We start from the raw sequence: 21,285 nt of genomic DNA, 5'->3' as shown, positions 1-21,285 counted from the left end.
AGGTTACCACAGGAAAGGAATTCGTGGCGGGCCGCATCAGAACATTCAGTAGACTGATGACCAAAAAAAAATGTCAGGACGCCCTCACTCTCGCCTGAATTGATAGGGACACAATTATATAAATAAAGCAGTAACCCCAGCCCCCCCCCTCCCCCCCACCGCGACGTCATCCTGCTGAAGACTGACTCAAATAGCAACCGTAACATCGTAGGTTTTCTCGTACCATGAGGCGATCGCGCACCCGCAAAAACTGTGTTGCACCGCACTCTACAGTTGTTCCACACACTACGATCCAGTTACACAACATCGTCCACCATTTATTGCTAGCTCTTCACGCACATGAGAGAAACCTTGTATGACGACAACAAAATATCAAGAGACTACTCGTCACGCATTACCACCGTCCTTATTCTCCAGTCGTATATCATCTATTCGGAATAAAAATAAAAATAAGTTCTTCTTTTAATATGTGAATGATAAACTGCTACACTTCCTTACCATAAAGAACTTCAAAAGTTAATATTTTTGTTGAAAATTTAAAATATTCAGAAATGTTTTTAGTTTACTAAATTACATGTATATATCTTTAATAATGTGACTGTACTGCTCTCATTAAAATGAAAACCACGCAGTGTTAAGAGAAAACAAAATAGTTTACAAAAAAACTGACCGATCGTCATTCTGAATCTAGAAAGAGACATTCTTTCTTAGCAAGATAAACGAAAGATTAAAAGAGCATGGCCGGCCGCGGTGGTCTCGCGGTCCTAGGCGCTCAGTCCGGAACCGCGCGACTGCTACGGTCGCAGGTTCGAATCCTGCCTCGGGCATGGATGTGTGTGATGTCCTTAGGTTAGTTAGGTTTAAGTAGTTCTAAGTTCTAGGGGACTGATGACCACAGATGTTAAGTCCCATAGTGCTCAGAGCCATTTGAACCATTTTTAAAAGAGCGTGTAACATCAGTAGTTTTTTTTTTAACCTACGTTCCGTAGCGATCTTAATATCGTGCACGCCCTCAATACAATATGACCACTACGAACCGTCTTGGTTTGCATAGATACGAGTACTCTAACCACACGGGAGAGCCAACCCCGATAATTAACAGCTGTCGGAATAACAGACTAGGTGGTTTAACGTGCGATGGGCAAAGATCTCACGAAAGTACCTCTAAAACTAGAACTGAACATCCACATAAATTTGTGATAGTCGACAATATTTTTAGTAAAGTAATCCTCCAGTAATTGATTCATACCGCGTACCAAAAACTGCGAAGAACACGGTTGCTGATTTCTACAACACAGCTCAAGCCGCAATGCAAAGTACGCTTAAACGAAACATTTTAAATTCGCTGTCACTCTCGTATACTTACACACAATTCATGGTAGCAAACAGAAGACATAATAAAAATATGCCATTTAAACTGGCTGTAGAAGCATATTTCAAGAAGTTTTATTTACAGAATGAGATTTTCACTCTGCAGCGGAGTGTGCGCTGATATGAAACTTCCTGGCAGATTAAAACTGTGTGCCCGACCGAGACTCGAACTCCTGCAGGAGAGCTTCTGTAAAGTTTGGAAGGTAGGAGACGAGATACTGGCAGAAGTAAAGCTGTGAGGAACGGGCGTCAGTCGTGCTTCGGTAGCTCAGCTGTTAGAGCGCTTGCCCGCGAAAGGCAAAGGTCCCGATTTCGAGTCTCGGTCGGGCACACAGTTTTAATCTGCCAGGAAGTTTCAAGTTTTATTTAGCTACTCATTATTGTACGAGGTGTCTGCGTTCAGCTTACAATTGAATACTTCAGTATCCATCTATTTCCAACACAGCGACAAGTGTTATCCCTTAAATGATGCAACCTTATAATGAGATAGGACAAAAATTAATTATTTCTTGGAAATTTAGTTTGTGACTGGAAGTAATTACTATAGTGAAATTATTTAGTAATAGGCGTAGCAGGAAAAGGTCTGAGCAAAATCTTAACTCGGAAAACATTGTATTAATGTACATAGAATTCTATATTCAGGAGTTGTAAATGATTACGTGAGTGGTTTCGACTTAAGCGGTAGTTAAGGGGCCTTGATCGTACTGAAAGTGCTATTGTGGACACATAACCTTCGCCGTTACGTAGATGTCTCTAGTTTTTACGTGTCTCCCAGTAAATTATACCTCAGGTTTATTTGGCAGGAACAGACGTGATATGGCATGACCACTTCAGTTCTTGCAGTCCAGTGCAAAATTTGCGCTACTGCTACCGTTTCAGGACGTCAGGTACGTCCGTACATCATTACTATGCTCAGAGAACGACAGCGTAGAGCTGGCAAGGAATTAAAGGGATAAATAATCAGCATTAAGCATTTGCAGATGTTGTGGTCATCAGTCATCTAATTGGTTTGATGTGATCCCCCAACTTCCTCTCCTGTGCCTGCTCTTCATCGCACAGTAGGATGTGCATCTACGTTCTTATTTACTTGTTCGAAGTATTTCTGTAGAGCTTCTTGATGTCTTAATGTATGTCATATCATCCTGTCCCTTCTTCATTTTAATTTTTTCCACGTACTTCTATCCACGCCCATCTTGCGGAGAACCATATAATTCTTAGCATCTTTCTATAGTATCGTATCTCAAACGGTTTGACTCCCTTCTTTCCCTCACTGTCCATAATTTACTTCCGTACAATGCTCCCCTCCAGGCTTAAACTGCCAGAAATTTCTTTGCCAAATCAGACCAATTTCTGCTACAAGTAACCTACTTTTGGCCACGAATACCCCCTTTCTCTGTGCTGGTCCGTTTTTTTATGTCCTCCTTGTTCCGACGGTAATGTATGATATCACTTGTGACACAGCTAATTCCGTTAATTTGTCTACTTCGTGTTTCTGAGCTTTGATGTTACGTTTATCACTAACCTAATTTTTGCAACTGCTCATTACTTTCCACTTTCCTCGGTATAGTTTCAATCTTTTCTTTTGTACACTACTCCGTAGATTGTACATTTTGTACAATATGTTCTGTAATTCTTCCTCGATTTCACTGCAGACAGCAGCGTCATATCAAACATTTTGGCTGTCTTTCCACCACTAATTTTAATCCCACTCATGAAACTATCTTTTATTTCTGTTCGGACAGCTAGCCAGTCCGAACACGATTTAAATTTTTTGTACAGAATACCATTTCGAATGAATCAGTCGCATGTTACAAATAATCTCCCGGCTCGTATATACACGATCATTTTCGACAATGTTGGTTGCACTCTCATATGACGAAAAGCGGGAACAATTATTGCACCCAGGAACACAGTCGAGCATGGTCGTTTTGGTGGCGCACGTGTTGTCGTGTGGGGAGGCATTATGTTGCATGGGCTTACTGACCTCCGAATCTTTGAAGACGGTACACTCAGAGGTCAACGTTATTGTGATACTATACTGTTTCTTCGTGTGCATCTTTTCTGGGGTGCATTCCGCCTTGTCTACATTTTCATGATGCCAATGGGTGACCACATCGGTGTGCCGCTGATGGAGAAACTCTTGGAACGAGAGTATATTCAGAGAATGAACTGGCCTACCCGTTCCCCCGACTTAAATCCTATCGAGGAGGTGTGGGATGTGTTGGGCAGAGGTGCTGCAGCACTTCCACAAGCACCGATGATCTACCAGCAGGTGTCAGCCGCCCTGCTGGAGGAATGCAATTACCTAACAAAAGAAGACATTATAAGCATTGTGGTTAGCGTGGGTAAACGTCGCACACCATGCACTGCGGTAGGTAGCGATCTCACATACAGTTATGATCCATGACATGCAAAAGTTACTACCGTTCTTAAGTTCTACACAATTTTCAAGAATACTAGGGCACTGTTAACCAAAATGCATGGCTTTAGTTCGTGGAAGTTGACCATGGCCGTACTACCACGATGACGGTAGCGTATTCGTACTGCATTGGAAATTTTTCTTATTTTCATTTAGAAACAAATAATGGATTACAGTATTGTCAACACCGATTTAATAGCTTCTCTTGACGCAGAAGCAACAATACCACAACGGACAATTCGGTGCTAGTTCTGACCTATATTTAAGAAATCACTGATTAGACAGACACAGAAATATTGACCTACTTCTGTTGAAAATGTATTTCTATTTATATTGAGGTCGTTAGTTGTTGTATTTTTACTGAGGTCGTCAGTGTTATATTTCCATGAAAATGCTGTTTACTTTCTTAGTGTTTGTCTCATTTACGTATTTTGGCAGATGATTATCGTACTTGTGCGGCGAACCATTCTCAATCCCTCTACTTTGAATCAAAATTATCTACAGTTCCGGAATTTACCATTTATTCCGACATGTTGAAGAGCACATATATTTGGACGCCAAAGCTTTCTTGAAGCTTTTCTACGATATATGACGCCACGTTTGATAAGTAATTACTGTCGTCAATAATTTTACTCCTAGTTTCTTTTAGTTACAGAATCTTTCACGTACGACGCAAGAGCTGTGTATAACGTTACAGAGGAAGCAAATAGGGGGAAGCGAGCACAAGCTGCGGCCCTTGTCTCGGACTTTGTGATGTGGTTTGTTGGTTTTAGCCGAACGATACTAATTGGCAAGGAACTTGAACAGAACTTGAGGAAATCACTAGGCCAATTAGCGCTTCTTACTAAAATACATGTTCATCTGTTGACATGTAGTTTTGACTAACTTTTATTTAGTATTTTCGGCCTTTTCGTCACATAACAGTTTTGGAATGAATTTAAATTGCATAAGAGCTGATTTATCATTTGAGTTAATCGCAAATGGAGATTACACTGAACCAGCGGTACAATCACTTGATAAATTTTAAGAATTAACTGAAAAATCTCCAAACCACCTCACATCTTGGTTTAACAGATAACAATGAAGAATCAACGAGAAGAGGATAAGTCCCTGTCAACAAAACACAGTACACATTCAGAAATTGCTGTGAGGCTTTTTTTTTTTGTTTTTTTTTTTTACTTATGAAAGGCCGGAAGTAGGTGGCTAACAGCTTAAGCGTACTACTACTCAAATAACCAGTATTCCTCTAGGATCAGTTTATCAGTTTAATAAGTCAATCTTCTACACAATAAAGAATATGAAAGCGGCCTACGAAGTACTCTAGGAAACATAGATTGACATGTGTGGCATAATTTACTAACAATAAGGCTGAAATGCAATAGGAACTGGACTGTGATAAAGCACAAGTCATTTACTTGAGAACATAGTGGGTTGCTGGCGTCTGATTTACTACGCAAGTGGGTACAAAAATTAACAAAATATTTTTCCTCATGGGCTCACCAATGAAGTATAGCATGCAAAATAACGATAGTCTGATGGACAGTTTTCACACACGCACTTCCTCATCCTAGCACCATACGGAGAAAAGAAATGAGATGAGAAGGGTTAATACATACACCGTAATCACTTACAGTCGGAAAACATTTCCATAATGAACTGAAATACGAATTTATCCAAACATGCAGAGAAGAACTACGTGGCCGAGCAGGTTAGTATGTGGAATAAACCGCGAAAGCTCCACAATTTCGGAAGTAATAAAAATTACAGACAAGAAATCGCAAATGTAAAAGAACACTGCAATACTGAAATAACCACATCCTCGTGCGTGGACTAGCCACATCTGGTCGTACAATCACACAAAGCACCCTCACAAAGACAAGAATGGCGGAAAGCGGGGAACGATCAGAAATAATACCCATGCGAAAGGAATTTAATTTGAAACCTATTGGTAAAGAAAGGAAGAGAAGGATGAGAAACTGGAAGCTCCTTTCTCGAGCACGTGGTCCAAGTTACACAAAGATAGACAACGAAAAAACATGAAAATCCTGAATTTTGTGGCGGTGTTCGTAGCGACAAACAATTCGCTGCAGAAACGGCTTACGAAGTCACCGCCACACTTTTAATAGCGGGCCGACCGGTCCGCTGGAACAGTGAACAGAAAGATGAAAACCCAAACACTCTGATTAAATAAAAGTCGGTACTTATCTTTATTAACGAAGATACAGATAGTAGTGAACTCCGTGTCTACAGAAATCTGTCTAGTTCGAGTCGGAGCGGATAGGTCAGCGTCGGCTGACTACAAACAACAACTCTGCTGCGATGAACACACAACTGACTAGCAAGTACACAATTCGGTGGCGAGTATACAACTGAGCGGCGAATACAGATCTGTCCTAGCGCTCGCGACTCCAGCGCTTAAGAACCCAGAAGCCAGCGGTGGCGCGCGCAGACTTGCGGCGATTTGCTGTCTCGCTGGCGCTGCTTATGCGGACGGCGTCCGGACTTTGATGCTGCCAACCTTTTGGCAGCGGGCTCGGGTGGCATTACTGGCTAGGATATAACACTGAAAAATTTAAGATTTTGCTACATTAAAAATTTACTGCAATGTAATGACAAAAGAAAGGAGAGTCAGAGTACTAAAGGTTCTCTAAGCCACGTGTGAACAAGACAAACTCAACAGAAAAACGCGTAAGTGTGAAGTAGATAGAAGTTGCAGAATAAAGTGAAACTAATGAAAAAGCAAGAATTATGACGCAAGAAACAAAAACACACTTACATCCGTACTGAGAAAACTAGAATACTAGCAGAAACCAAGCACAGTAGAGCCACCACTCTTCCACATTGTTAAGCTGGCCGAATAAAGCAACTATCTATAACAATCCAATAGCAACAAAACTCTACCACTCCCTATGTTATATAAACTATACCAAGTGATCAGCGAGACCTAAAGATCTAACAGAAATGGATTAATACTTCAACTAGGCTGAAAGTAGCACAGTCTCATTCACATAACTAAAGCCACTGCAGAGGGGCTCTCACTGATAACTTAACTCACCATGTTCCACGCACGACTATCTAGCACGCTAACGTAATTTGACTCAACACATGTAGCGGAAGAGACCAGGGAAAGCCATTCGGCACTGTGCAACTTGAACAAAATAGCGCGTCTACCAGAGGGGGCCAAACCTCTTTGCCTCACCCAAAGATAGTCCTTATCATCAGAAACACGCATGAACGTGTGTGCTATAACTGTACCAACGTCTGCAGCTCGTGGTCTCGCGGTCGCGTTCTCACTTCCCGAGCACGGGGTCCCGGGTTCGGTTCCCGGCGGGGTCAGGGATTTTCACCTGCCTCGAGATGACTGGGTGTTCGTGTTGTCTTCATCATTTCATCATCATTCATGAAAGTGGCGAGATTGGGCTGAGCAAAGGTTGGGAATTGGTACGGGCGCTGATAACCGTGCAGTTGAGCGCCCCACAAACCGAACATCATCATCATCTCATCAACTGTACCAACGATGAACTGCAGCACGTGAAGTAGTCTGTCGATGCACTGCCGTAACTATGATAGGTTTGAATTTGTGGAGAGCTGTAGATGCTACTAACGCACAAGTATAAAGTACCGATTGGAACAACGATAGTTTTCGACTGCTTTCCAAGGTAACTTCTGTGCAGTTTGGCTAAAACATGTGTGCCACCTATTATAGTGCGAGAAACGGGCCATAGGCCATTTGGCGATCGGAAGCTGCCATTCAAGTACCGGTTCCTCCAGAATGCCAGACATAACGCTAGCATCGTATGTAGTACGTGTTATACCTAACAATCCTAAGGTGCGAGCACACTGGGCTCGCATTCGGGAGGACGACGGTTCAATCCCGTCTCCGGCCATCCTGATTTAGGTTTTCCGTGATTTCCCTAAATCGCTTCAGGCAAATGCCGGGATGGTTCCTTTGAAAGGGCACGGCCGATTTCCTTCCCCATCCTTCCCTCACCCGAGCTTGCGCTCCATCCCTAATGACCTCGTTGTCGACGGGACGTGAAACACTAATCGCCTCCTCCTCCTCCTAAGGTGCGATGCACGACAAGACTGAAAAAAAGAGACAAGAAATGGCGGATATCTACTCAAAGGCCTTACATATTCCACCCAGTTCTTAATAACGGTAACGATTCCTAATTGATAAACTGACCCCTGAAGTACGGGGGCTTTTCGGAAACATAAATTCCGATGCTCTCTGCCACGCGGAGTAGTGGGAAGCGGAGGGATTTCAGTGTAGTTGTGTAGCCCCGCTCAAACGGGACATATTTGACCTCTAACGCTAGGAACTTCCACGAAACCATACTTAATATAACATTCGATCATGTTGTCTGTGTCAATATATGCAAAAAGTTGAATTCTACCATAAGTGACATTTCACTAGTGAGAAAGTAACAGGATATAAATACCACAGAAGGGAAATTATAAGTAATCCAATAATGTCATTGTATCATTACACTTTCAATTAATAGTGCCTAAACTTCTGCTTAAAGTCATTATGATAGCGCAAAACTCAAATATCCTGCACCCTGATAGTACTTTTATTAGTCTTCACAGTGCAGATCCGGGATTTCTTTGAAGTGGTTAAAACAGAATGGAAGAGTACAATACGCACACCACAGAAAAGACACGGTTTTACATTCAGAATCACTTCCCCGTTCAAGCAGTCCAATATCGAAAGCCACACTAATTACGTTTTCATATAATGATATGTATACGCCAGTGTCAGAAACTGCCTTTCGCCAAGCGTACAGCAACACAGGCGTGTACTTTAGTGCGGAAAGTTGATTGTAAGTTACCGTGTGGAATTTGATGGTGACATAACGATTACTTGTCTTCACTTACGGTTTGCCACATTGTAGTCTTACAAAACGAGCAATTAGTCTGAAATAGAGGTTACATTGCCGAATGAAGTGAATATCAAGGGGCTGGCAATATTTCGTCGTTTTCGTTGTCAACATCTTCAGCATAACGTGTTTGTTTGGAAAACTTGCATTTAGAAGGGTACGATCTGTATGAGCCGACCAGCAATCACTTATAAATAGGCTCTTTTCACTTGTTACACGTTCGTCAAGTTAGAAAATGTTCATGTGTTCCTTAGTCATTTTTCCACCTTTATATTCCTCCACATGAATGTTTCGTGACCGGTTTCTTCAAGTTGCTTTGAAATATTTGGGCTGAAAGTGCCTTGTGCCTCTTGGAAACAGATGTACAAGTCTGCCTATCACTGATAGGGCCACATCATTTGCGTAGATGAGTTGTAGATCTGTAATTTTCTCTCCTGTGTAAGAGATTGTTGATGATGAGGATATTTCATAGTGGAATTGAGTCTGGTCACTGTTCCAAACATTTTCTTACTGTTCCAAACATTTTCTTTCTCTGCACCCTGCTCTGTCATAAATATGTTCACTTCCTCCTCAAACTGTTGTGCATTCTGAAGTATACTATTATCGTCTTCTTTGTCCTTACGTGTGACAAATGTAGTAATATGTCTGAATGAAATACCACATTCAGCCTTAAGATTGAGAAATCGAAGCTTTGAAATAAGCCAAGCCAGCCATTTTAGACGCCTCTAACGTCCGCGTTTGTAGAAGCCAATAGTGAACTGGAGATCCATACAACCTCACTTATCAGACTGCACTATTAAATGCTCTTTCGTAGTTTGTAATTGCGACGGTCTGTTTCCTTTGAAACGAGCTACTGTTCGCCTTTTAGTAGACAATTCAGAATTAATCTACAACTGATTTACTTTTAATATAATTACGGCGCCGCATTGGTTTACTATACGAACTGAAGCCAAGATTGTAAATGTCTTCATAAATGTTCTTTAGTACGCTGTCGCCAATAGCTTCTGCTTCACTGGGTCTCGACTGTTTGGGTGGAAACAGTTCGTACTCACTTTGAGTGGACTGTGCCTGTTGCTCTGTAGATGAACGTCGTGTACTGGCTGAACAGGCACCTTCGGGTTCAAGATTCTTCCTGACCTTCAAAATAAGTGCCTGTATCCAACGTAACGTCGAGTATTTCTGTGTCAACCCCATTATATTTCTGAATTACAGCGATTACTTTTCCATCTTCAGTAAGTCGCAGCTTTGTCCATAACATCTGGACTATATTCATAGGATTAATTCTCTTCACATCATTGTACACAATTTGTACACTACTCCGCATGTGAACACATTTTTACTGCAGCTGTACCATTCACGCAACTCTAGCATTAGTTAGTGCAGCTGCAACATGCCACCGACTGATGGAAGTGCCACGGAGAAGTTATTGAACGGATGGTTGCATCTTAATCGTAAATCAAAACGGCAGCTGTCACTGAAAATTTAAATGAATTACATGATGTAATCGACTTTCCTTGTGCGAAAGAGATGTATAATGTAGACAGCCACAGCGAACATTGTGCAGAAGACGGAGAGATTGTTTTTGAGTGATAGTTCTATAAGAAAATGATGCCTTTCTTTCTTTTTTTCAGGAAGGTCGGAGGAACGTCGGTGACGGAGAAAGAAGTGAACGACCATCTGTTGTGATAAATGAAATTTTCGCTAATGTTAATCACAAGTCAGACAAAAATCTCCAGTTCACAATTGCACAATTATCAGTCAGTTACTCTTAGATAAAAGAGACAATAAGTAATCTTGATCGTGTTGAGTTCACAGTTGATTGATACTAATATTCGTTATTAATAAGTAGCAACACGACTGTACAGAGACACAGTTATTGTGTGATGACCGGCAATATCAGTGATTTAAGAGAAACACCACGGCTGACCGGACTGATATTTATTGTTTCACAGCCAGTTTTGTACGTCAGAACATTGCAGGTCGCCGAGCTGTACCAATGTCACGACGTAAGGGGACCTTTCGCATCCAGACGCTGACACAACACCGCATACTAATGATGTCCAAACGAACGACATCGGACGTGTTTCAATGCAGTTCTGTTAGTTTTCATTCATCATCAGTTTCACGGCCAGAGTTGTATGAACTAGTAAGTTGTCATTCTGTTAACGTTATGTACCCCGGCATGCTACTTTCCGCTCACATAGTTTTCGAAATCCTTAATGGACCGGCCGTCAGAAATAGATTATACTACAAACAAACAGCACGAAGTAGGCCACGCAACATTCTACAGCGTCTGTTTAGACTGTTCTCCATCAGTCAGTCACAATACTGCGAATTATTTATGAAAGTTTATTTCACTCTTCTTCAAATTTGCTAGACCAGAGCTTTACAACGAAGTAGCACTATATATTAATAAAAAATAAAATTAGTGTCGTGGCCAATTATTAGTGTATTTCTTGCAAAGATAAAGGGAAATATTCGTAGTGTAGGTAATGACCTTACAAGACGAAGGAATTGGAAAGAAACCTTATGCAAAACTTTGAGTGATACGAGCTATAGTCATTGACATTTTGAGAGTACACGCAACATTATAGTGCACAATACTGGGGAAACAATGCATAGAAATTGAATTACGAATCTAAAATGAAAAAAAAACAGTCAACTGATTATGCTCGTATAGGAGGAAGTACAAAGCAACTTGTCAGCTGTCGCCGCAAATCATTCATATGAGACTTGTGACACCATAGAGAGCCGCGCTGACGAGTAACTTGAAGAGGTGCAGACTCTGATGTGTCTCCGGGCCGACCCAGACGCGACAGGGTCATAGTGTGCGTGTAGAAAGGAGAAGGGTGAACGTCTTTTCCCGAAGGCCGCAGGTCATAGTAAATAAATCATAGCCGGCTTAGTCCATTTTTCACACTGTCACCTTTATTGACAAAAGAATTGGCTGAGTGCGCGGTCTTCGACAGGTCCGCCTGTCCGACAGCTTGCTGTGTGTGTAAGGGTGGGGGAGTCGGGGGAGGGGGGGGGGAGAGTGGGAGGGGAGATTTGAGGATGAGGCGTTTGATGGAGGGTATGGGGAGGGGGGAGGAGAGGGGAAGGAAACCTCCCGAGATGGCCCTCCATGATCGACTGCGCTTGTGACCCGCAGAACAAACACCCACCACCCCTTCCGTCACTGGAGACAAAATGGTGTCGTTTCAGTAACGTTTTAGATGAATCTGCTAATTGATTGTGCGGTGAACAAGTTATTTGGTCATTTCCTGTACCCTTTTACGCCAATATTACATCTAATCATTATTTGAAGAAATCCTTTTGTTTCGACTGTTATCTGCCAAATTAATATTAACTGTTCCTGGGGAGCCGGCCGAAGTGGCCGTGCGGTTAAAGGCGCTGCAGTCTGGAACCGCAGGACTGCTACGGTCGCAGGTTCGAATCCTGCCTCGGGCATGGATGTTTGTGATGTCCTTAGGTTAGTTAGGTTTAACTAGTTCTAAGTTCTAGGGGACTAATGACCTCAGCAGTAGAGTCCCATAGTGCTCAGAGCCATTTGAACCATTGTTCCTCGGGAGACCGCGTTCCGTTTTTTCACCATCTTCCGTGTCCATGTGCCACGTTGTAGCAATTATAGAACCACTGCTTTAGGTTTTCATATTGGAGTCAGTCTTCATTTTTGAGGCCAATTAGGAATTGGCACCACGAATTTGAGATACGAAACTGTACGAACGTCTGCCAGGACAGAGGTCTGTCAGAAAACAGTGACTTAAAAGGGTCTGATTAAACCGCTTCGAACTTATGTAACAATCTCTCTCCTGTAAAAATCTGTAACGATGTTCTAAATTACTCAGTGAAGTGCTCACTTCCCGTAATAATCTTTAGTTATTGGTTAAACCCACAGATCATACGAGGTTTGTTCAAAAAATTCGGGAACATTCGTTATTTCGCGCTACTGGTGCGTTGGAGCGAAATGCATTTGGCATACTTGCACACGCCTGTGTTTAATGTGGAACTGCCGGAAGTTTCATTGTGGTATACCTGTCTGTTAGTTATTACTCAGTATTATCTTGTGTAGTACGTTGTGTCTCACAGTTTTCAAATTTCGAGATGGCGGAGTTATAGGAGGAACGCGTCTGCATTCAATTCTGCGTGAAACTCAAGAAGATCTTTACAAACACACACCAAATCATGCACAAAGCCTACGGTGATAAGTGATACAGCCGTACTCGGTGTTACGAATGGTTCATGTGGTTTAAATATGGCAGGACGGAAGTTAAAGACACCCCTCGTTCAGGACGCTTTTCGACGTCTACCGACGACGCTCATGTCAGGAACGTCAACGAAATTTGAACAGACCTCGTATTCTAATTTCCTTCAAGGGTTTCATGGCGTCCATAACAATTTAATATTCTGTCTGATTTCAAGCCGACATCAGAATTACAAAAATAACATACTGTCTAGCAGGGCACACGAAAATTAGCACAATTCAGAAATGATATGTTCACCCTGGCCCCACCGTTATAGGTAGGTCAAAGGTCTGCTTGGGGGGGGTTGGGGGGGGGGGGTGGAGATTGAGCCGTGGCGGGACCGGTACCAGTATTACCTCTGACATGAGTACGATCGATTTCCTAGTACAGAGGGTTTGTCTTGGGGATTGGGCCGGCTCGGGATACAAGTACTTGCCGACTGCGAGTAAAGGGGAACAACGCTTTGAGAACGGAAGGTGGGCGGGCAGAAACGAAGACGGCGTGCCTGAGGGCGGGCGCCGGTTATTACGTGGTTATACTGGTGGTGGCGGGAGTTGGCCGGCGCTGTGCATTATCCGGCAACCTCGTGAGCTGTGGATGTACCCTCTTGCTTGGAGGGACACGCTGTTAAGGTCTTGCGAAGTGATGGTCCGACATCTACGCAAAATCGCCCCAGCATCAAGACACCCAGTTAAGAATTATACTTACTAAGGGCGCTTCGTTAACTTTGATTGTGATCGCTCTTGGTACAGTAAGACGTTTACGTACGCGTGACGTTATGTGTGTTCGATTTGATTTGATGCCTCTTACTAAGCGTGTGCTCTGCTGCCGCGTAATATTGATGTATTTGCATAATGCTAGTTCATTACCTATTATTAGCAAGTGTTTGATTAGCTTACGATATCTGTAAATCCATGTCAATATGTCCTCTGTGGGCGATCTGAGATTTTATTTCTAAAGGTTACCGTGTTCAGCTTTGCAGGCTCACTTAAGTTCTAGTGAGTGTCGGTTCTCGTGAGCCAGTTCATTTCCAACACTGAGCTTTTGTTTATCAGGTACTGTTTCACTTAAAGAAAGGACTTGCGAGTGAAATTAGTTGTAGTTTAGCCTTGATTTTATAGTGTTAATTTACTGGTCAGTCTTGAATGTTAAAGTAAAGAAAAGTTTTTTGCCCTCCTGTTGTCGGGTGTGGTCTGTGTTTCAGTGAGCTGAGGCAGCAGACAACCGAAGCGCTCAGCTTGCCTTTAGATTACAAGTTTGGCTTACAGGCGGTGGACTTCGCCGGGGCTCGTGCGTTCCTCTTCGGTAGCGTTTGTTGGCTTAACATTTCCGTGGCCTACTCGATGTATGGTTGCAAACGGAGCCACGTCATGGTTCGAAGTTAAGTATTACTTCCCTGAGTCGGTTCCACCGTTCGTGGTTAAACTTCGGCCTTGCATGCTTGGGCCTTACTTCTGTTGTTACACATTTATGATGGTATAACGTTGTAACTTTCTATGTCCTAAAAGCACATCTTACAAGCCAGTGGGCATTTGAATAATTTCGTGGTTCGCTCTGCAAGGTTCGCTAGTCTAGATATTTGCAAGATTGCTCAAGTTACGTTTTAATAAATATGTTTTAGGTATTCGTGTTAAAATTGAGGCTGTATGTCCACTGTTATTTTACATGTAATGTTAAAGTATTGGAATTGAAAGGGTCTTAAATAACGTGTCTTAACTACAGTTGTTTTGTTAAAGTTATGGTCAGATTCAGCCTTACTAGCATCTCAAAATTTTTATATGAGATCGTTGCTAATGGTTTATTAGTTTAGTAACGGTTTTATGCAGTGAGAGAGTGTCTTAAATATTTTTCCTGAGTGGCGTTTCTCAATGTTTATAGCAGATCGTTGGCTAATGATTTACTAACTTGCTTATGATTTTATGTAATTACTGTTTCGTAAATAATCTTGCCTGTGTGGCGTCTGTCAATTTTTACGTCAAATTGTTTTTGATAGTTAATAAACACATATTATCCACCGAAAGAAAAATTTAATTTCAATATTGTAAACCCAACACCACCAGACTCCAATCCGCCAACCACAGAAGGAATAAAAGAAATCATAAAAGAGCTTAAAAATAATAAAGCTCCTGGAGAGGATAATATAGTTGCTGAACTGTGGAAGTACTCTAGTGATAACATGATACAGTGTCTATCAGAAATACTAAAAGAAATCTAGACAACACATAGATTACCACCAGACTGGACATCTGCATTAATACATCAACTACATAAAAAAGGGAAGAAAACAGATCCTAGCAATTATAGGGGAATCTCCCTCTTACCAGTGACCTATAAGATCTTGTCTAAAGCGCTTTTAAAAAGAGCAGAAGAGATACTTGACAAACAGCTAGGAGAGTATCAGGCTGGATTTAGGAAGGGAAGGTCATGTGCAGAACAAATACTAAATTTAAAGAACATAATAGAAATGAGGAAAATCAGGAACTTAAAATATGTAATTACTTTTGTGGATTTTAAAAAAGCCTATGATTCAATTGACAGAAATACACTGCTTGATATCTTAAAAGAATTGGGACTCGATGCTAAAACAACTGCTATAATTAAAGGTACTTTGACAAATACAAAATCGAAAGTAAAATTTAGGGGAGAGCTCTCAAAATTGTTTGAAATAAAGTCAGGTGTTCGACAGGGAGATGGTCTGTTACCTCTGCTTTTCAATTGTGTCTTGGAGAAGGTAGTTCGAGAATGGAGGAAGGCCATCAATACTAAAGGGATTCAACTAGGGAGAAATCCAAAAAAGATCACTGTCGACTGTTTAGCCTTCGCAGATGACATGGCATTGATTACAGATTCACTAGACAATGCCCAAGAACAAATAAGAGAACTACAAAAATAAGCAGCCAAAGTAGGACTACAAATATCCTACGACAAAACAAAGTTTATGACAAACATCTGTGATGCTCCTCAAAATATAGCAGTTGACAACAACACAATTCACAAAACAGATTCCTTTAAATACCTAGGAGAGTGGATTACATACCATGCCAAAGAAAAGATAGCTATTGAAAATAGAGTGCACAAAATGGAAAGAGTTTTTCATATGACCAAAGACGTTTATAATAAAAAATCCTTGTCCTGGAACACGAAATTAAGACACTACCAAACAGTGGCCAGACCTGAAGCTCTCTATGCGGCAGAAACACTTAAACTAACAGGAAATGGAGATCTTGAGAAACTAGAGAAGGTCGAAAGAAGAATTTGAAGGAAAATACTGGGAGCTAAAAGAAACGATAATGCTGAATACAGGTGAAGACCAAACAGAGAGCTATATCTGAAAACGGAGAAACTAACTGATGTAATGAGGAAGAGGAGACTACAGTTTTTGGACATATATTCAGAATGGATAACAACAGACTAACCAAGGGGATATTCACATTACTCAATAGCTACAAATCCAAGCCAGCATGGTTCATAGAGACTGAAAAGGACATTGAAAATGCTGGAGCTACAATAGACACAATAGAAAACAGAACACATTTCAGAAAGGCAGTTCAAAAGGCAGAATTTGAGGAGAGAAAGAAAATAACTAGACGAAAGTGGACTCAAGAAGAAAGGGAACAACACTCTAAAAGGATGAAGGGAATTTGGAAACTGAAGAAATCTAATACAATGAAGAGTAGCCAAAGTTGATTCATCTACCCTTCAAATGGGTTATTCGAAAGGGGGGGAAAAAACCACATTGGAACTGAAATGTTCACTTCATTGCGCCAGCCCTTCCACTCCCGTTAGATATAAAGGTTAAACAAAGCAGGTGTTAAGCAAACCGTTCCAACACTATTTTAAACCTTCTTTGTTTTGATATAATCCTGTGTTGCTGAACACGTTCTGGAGAAGTCAGGACTAAGATCTTATACAGGTGCTTGGCCAAACTGTAGTAAGCAGAATATGGCTGCTGCTTCTCTTCTTGGTCCATCAGATTATTGACTCGCCCACGATTTTTTTCTGACCTTTACCTCACACCAAATTTAATTGTTCCTAAAACATTTTGTTAGCAGAGCGTTTCATAGCGAAATAAGGCATTTTAGTTTCTCACTTTGTTTAGTTTTTGTACCATTTTCGGCTTTAAAATGTGCTTTTTCATTACCATCTAAGCCACAGGGATATGCTATCCACCGGACTGTGGTTGTCCTGTTCTTCTTTCTGAGATAAATTGCACAGACAAGGAAAAGCATAGAGAGCCAGGCGAGTGAAAGAGGGAAACCGTCAAGTAATGATGCGACGGCTCCAAAACATTTGGTGTTACCTGAGTGACAACTAGGTTAGATTTTTGGCTCGTTGACGTTCATACATTCGTGCTTCCACCGCTGAATTACCCGACGAGCTGTGTGATTCAACGAGTAATAACACGATTTATGTGATAGTTCTTTCGAACGACGGCCTTCCCCAAGCTTCTGAGGCTTCGGAACTTAGCTGAACTTTCACCAATATAGTACCTAAACTGTTTTGGTCCATGTTATCTCCGATTGATTGCACTGTTCGCGGAAACTCGTGTTATTACTTCGAAGTCGAGATAAGAAATGGGGAAAATTGTTCCTCATAGATACTACTTAAAATAACCTTCTCAGAGAAGGTCAGTCAATTTTACTCTGCCTCTTAAAGGCAACCTAACTGCGTCGTTTTAGGCTACTTCTGAAAAAAGGAACACTCTGGTAATTTAGGTGGCCAGACCCATTTTTACAATTAATTTGTAAGTTAACTTACTAGTCTTTCTTAATTCTGCATAGTTCTTGATTTTCAATCGAGTACTGCCAGCATCAGTAAGTATGTCGTCACAACCTTCCAGGTGTAAGAATGACAAAACTGTTCAGACAACGTTCTGGACATACTGAGAACCGTTCCCTCTGAAATGCCAAAGGTGAACGATAGCTGTAGCCTGCTGCAGAAAAACCATAGGCCTAGGGTCGATCAGTGTCTTGCACGATAATATTCCTCGTGACGGAACTTAGCACAAATATGCCGTATGTGCGACGTGCGAACCACCATCATCTGCGTGCGTGTATAATCTGCATTCATCGCTGAAGATCACAAGGCGCCATTCCATCCTTCGCGTGATCTGCAGACGGCGCCACTCCAGCTGGTGAACGTGATGCTGTGGTGACAGTGGAAGACAAGCTAAAGGTTTGCATCCCCGTATTAACCTGTACACAGTAGTACTCTACACAGTCTGGCACAAGTGCTCGCACTACATGACGATCTTGATTGGCGTCTGTGCTTTGTGGATTTCCAGAACCTCGTCTGCTAGTGTGGGAACTTCAAGGTGTCGGCTATTGCTCTCCTACAGTACCATTGCGTCACTCGAAAGATCAAAACAGGATCATCCTCAATGCGACTCATTTGGCTGTTGGAAGTATGGGTGCATCTCAGCGGCATTTTCCCAGCTTGCCCTTCACATTTGCACGTCAATGAGCCATATGGTCGCAGAAGGTCGTAGAAGGCGTTGTGGTTGTTATGTCAGTATGCTTCTGCTGGCAGATGACATTGCAACTACACTCCTGGAAATGGAAAAAAGAACACATTGACACCGGTGTGTCAGACCCACCATACTTGCTCCGGACACTGCGAGAGGGCTGTACAAGCAATGATCACACGCACGGCACAGCGGACACACCAGGAACCGCGGTGTTGGCCGTCGAATGGCGCTAGCTGCGCAGCATTTGTGCACCGCCGCCGTCAGTGTCAGCCGGTTTGCCGTGGCATACGGAGCTCCATCGCAGTCTTTAACAGTGGTAGCATGCCGCGACAGCGTGGACGTGAACCGTATGTGCAGTTGACGGACTTTGAGCGAGGGCGTATAGTGGGCATGCGGGAGGCCGGGTGGACGTACCGCCGAATTGCTCAACACGTGGGGCGTGAGGTCTCCACAGTACATCGATGTTGTCGCCAGTGGTCGGCGGAAGGTGCACGTGCCCGTCGACCTGGGACCGAACCGCAGCGACGCACGGATGCACGCCAAGACCGTAGGATCCTACGCAGTGCCGTAGGGGACCGCACCGCCACTTCCCAGCAAATTAGGGACACTGTTGCTCCTGGGGTATCGGCGAGGACCATTCGCAACCGTCTCCATGAAGCTGGGCTACGGTCCCGCACACCGTTAGGCCGTCTTCCGCTCACGCCCCAACATCGTGCAGCCCGCCTCCAGTGGTGTCGCGACAGGCGTGAATGGAGGGACGAATGGAGACGTGTCGTCTTCAGCGATGAGAGTCGCTTCTGCCTTGGTGCCAATGATGGTAGTATGCGTGTTTGGCGCCGTGCAGGTGAGCGCCACAATCAGGACTGCATACGACCGAGGCACACAGGGCCAACACCCGGCATCATGGTGTGAGGAGCGATCTCCTACACTGGCCGTACACCACTGGTGATCGTCGAGGGGACACTTAATAGTGCACGGTACATCCAAACCGTCATCGAACCCATCGTTCTACCATTCCTAGACCGGCAAGGGAACTTGCTGTTCCAACAGGACAATGCACGTCCGCATGTGTCCCATGCCACCCAACGTGCTCTAGAAGGTGTAAGTCAACTACCCTGGCCAGCAAGATCTCCGGATCTGTCCCCCATTGAGCATGTTTGGGACTGGATGAAGCGTCGTCTCACGCGGTCTGCACGTCCAGCACGAACGCTGGTCCAGCTGAGGCGCCAGGTGGAAATGGCATGGCAAGCCGTTCCACAGGACTACATCCAGCATCTCTACGATCGTCTCCATGGGAGAATAGCAGCCTGCATTGCTGCGAAAGGTGGATATACACTGTACTAGTGCCGACATTGTGCATGCTCTGTTGCCTGTGTCTATGTGCCTGTGGTTCTGTCAGTGTGATCATGTGATGTATCTGACCCCAGGAATGTGTCAATAAAGTTTCCCCTTCCTGGGACAATGAATTCACGGTGTTCTTATTTCAATTTCCAGGAGTGTATTATCAGTACATCTACTGCCCCCAGTGGCATATGCCGTCACTGAATAGAAATCGAGATCGTATTACCAGATGTTCGTGTATACAATCTCTTTAACACATCAGCGACCATTGGTGCTACATCAGTAGGGTAGCAAGTTGTGCATCTAAGATAGTGTCTGCTTTTATAGTTTACTTCTTCAGTTAATCTTGCTAGGATGGTTAAGATGTGTTTATCCTGTGCGCTGGTGCAGGAAGAGTTGGCCACAGTTCACGAGCAGCTCAATGCCCTTTTGGCACCTTTCGGTCACCTTCAGGCTGCTGCCTCGGGGCGTAGCGGTGGCAGAGAGCTGGTGTGTCGCATAGGATACCTCAGGTGTCGTTCGTTTTGACCACAGGCTCTGCCTCCGAGGCACCTCCTAGTGCACCTGACGCAGTGGATCCGTCCACAGAGCAGGGTGAGTGGCGGGTGGTACGGCGTTCAAGTAGCTCGAGGCGAAATCCCGATGTGTAAACTAGCCGCCTGGCCTCGCACATTCTACGTGTGAGGGAACAAGTGACCGCTCATTTAGCAGGGTTCGAGCAGGGACACGGGTTCAGGGGTTTACAAAATATCAGGAGCTCCAACGTTAGGCGCGCTATGGAGCCCCTTAGGCAGATGACGTTCAGGGCTTGAAAGAAAGCCAGTGTGCTCTCGGTATAGCTGCCAGGGACCCTCATCTTAGCCGAGGAGGCGGCGTAGCCTGCGGCTATCAAGCGTGCAGAATGCAGTTGTCTGCAAATTTTGGTTCACGTCGGCACCGACGACGCCTCTCGCATGGGTTCGGAGGCCGTCCTCAGGTCATAGAGGTGGCTGGCGGAGGTGGTGAAGGCTGCTCGCCTCGCGTGCGGGTTGTAAGCAGAGCTCGTAATTTGCAGTACTTTTCCCTAACTTGATCGGGGTCCTTTGGTTTGGAGCCGAGTGAAGGATCTCAACCAAAGGCTTCGTGACAGTCTTGGCTGCTGAGTTCTAGACCTCCGTTTTCGTGTGGGAATTTGTAGGACTCCGCTTGATAGTCGCAGGTGCACTACACAAAGCAGAGTACTTGGGAAGTGCAGATGAAGGGTTTTTTTTTTTTTTTTTTTAGACTAGACGGTAGTCGGAGGCGCTTTGATGACCACTTGACAGTTAATATACAGAAAGGGAAGTTACAGAGCGCTCAGAATAAAGACACTGCGACTGTCATAATTTTATCAGTAAACTGTCGCAGTATTCGAAATAAAGCACCCGAATTCGCTGCCCTCCAGGAAGGTTCTCGCGCTCGTATTATTCTTGGGAACGAGAGCTGGCTGAAACCCGAGATGGAAAGCTCTGAGATACTTAGCGAGTCGTGGAACGTATATCAGAACGACAGATTAGATGCCAAAGGAGGAGCAACTTTCACTGC

The sequence above is a fragment of the Schistocerca piceifrons genome, chromosome 4 (genome assembly GCF_021461385.2).
Source record: "Schistocerca piceifrons isolate TAMUIC-IGC-003096 chromosome 4, iqSchPice1.1, whole genome shotgun sequence".
In the NCBI taxonomy this organism is placed as follows: Eukaryota; Metazoa; Arthropoda; class Insecta; order Orthoptera; family Acrididae; genus Schistocerca; species Schistocerca piceifrons.
Note: the sequence above shows the minus strand (reverse complement) of the source record.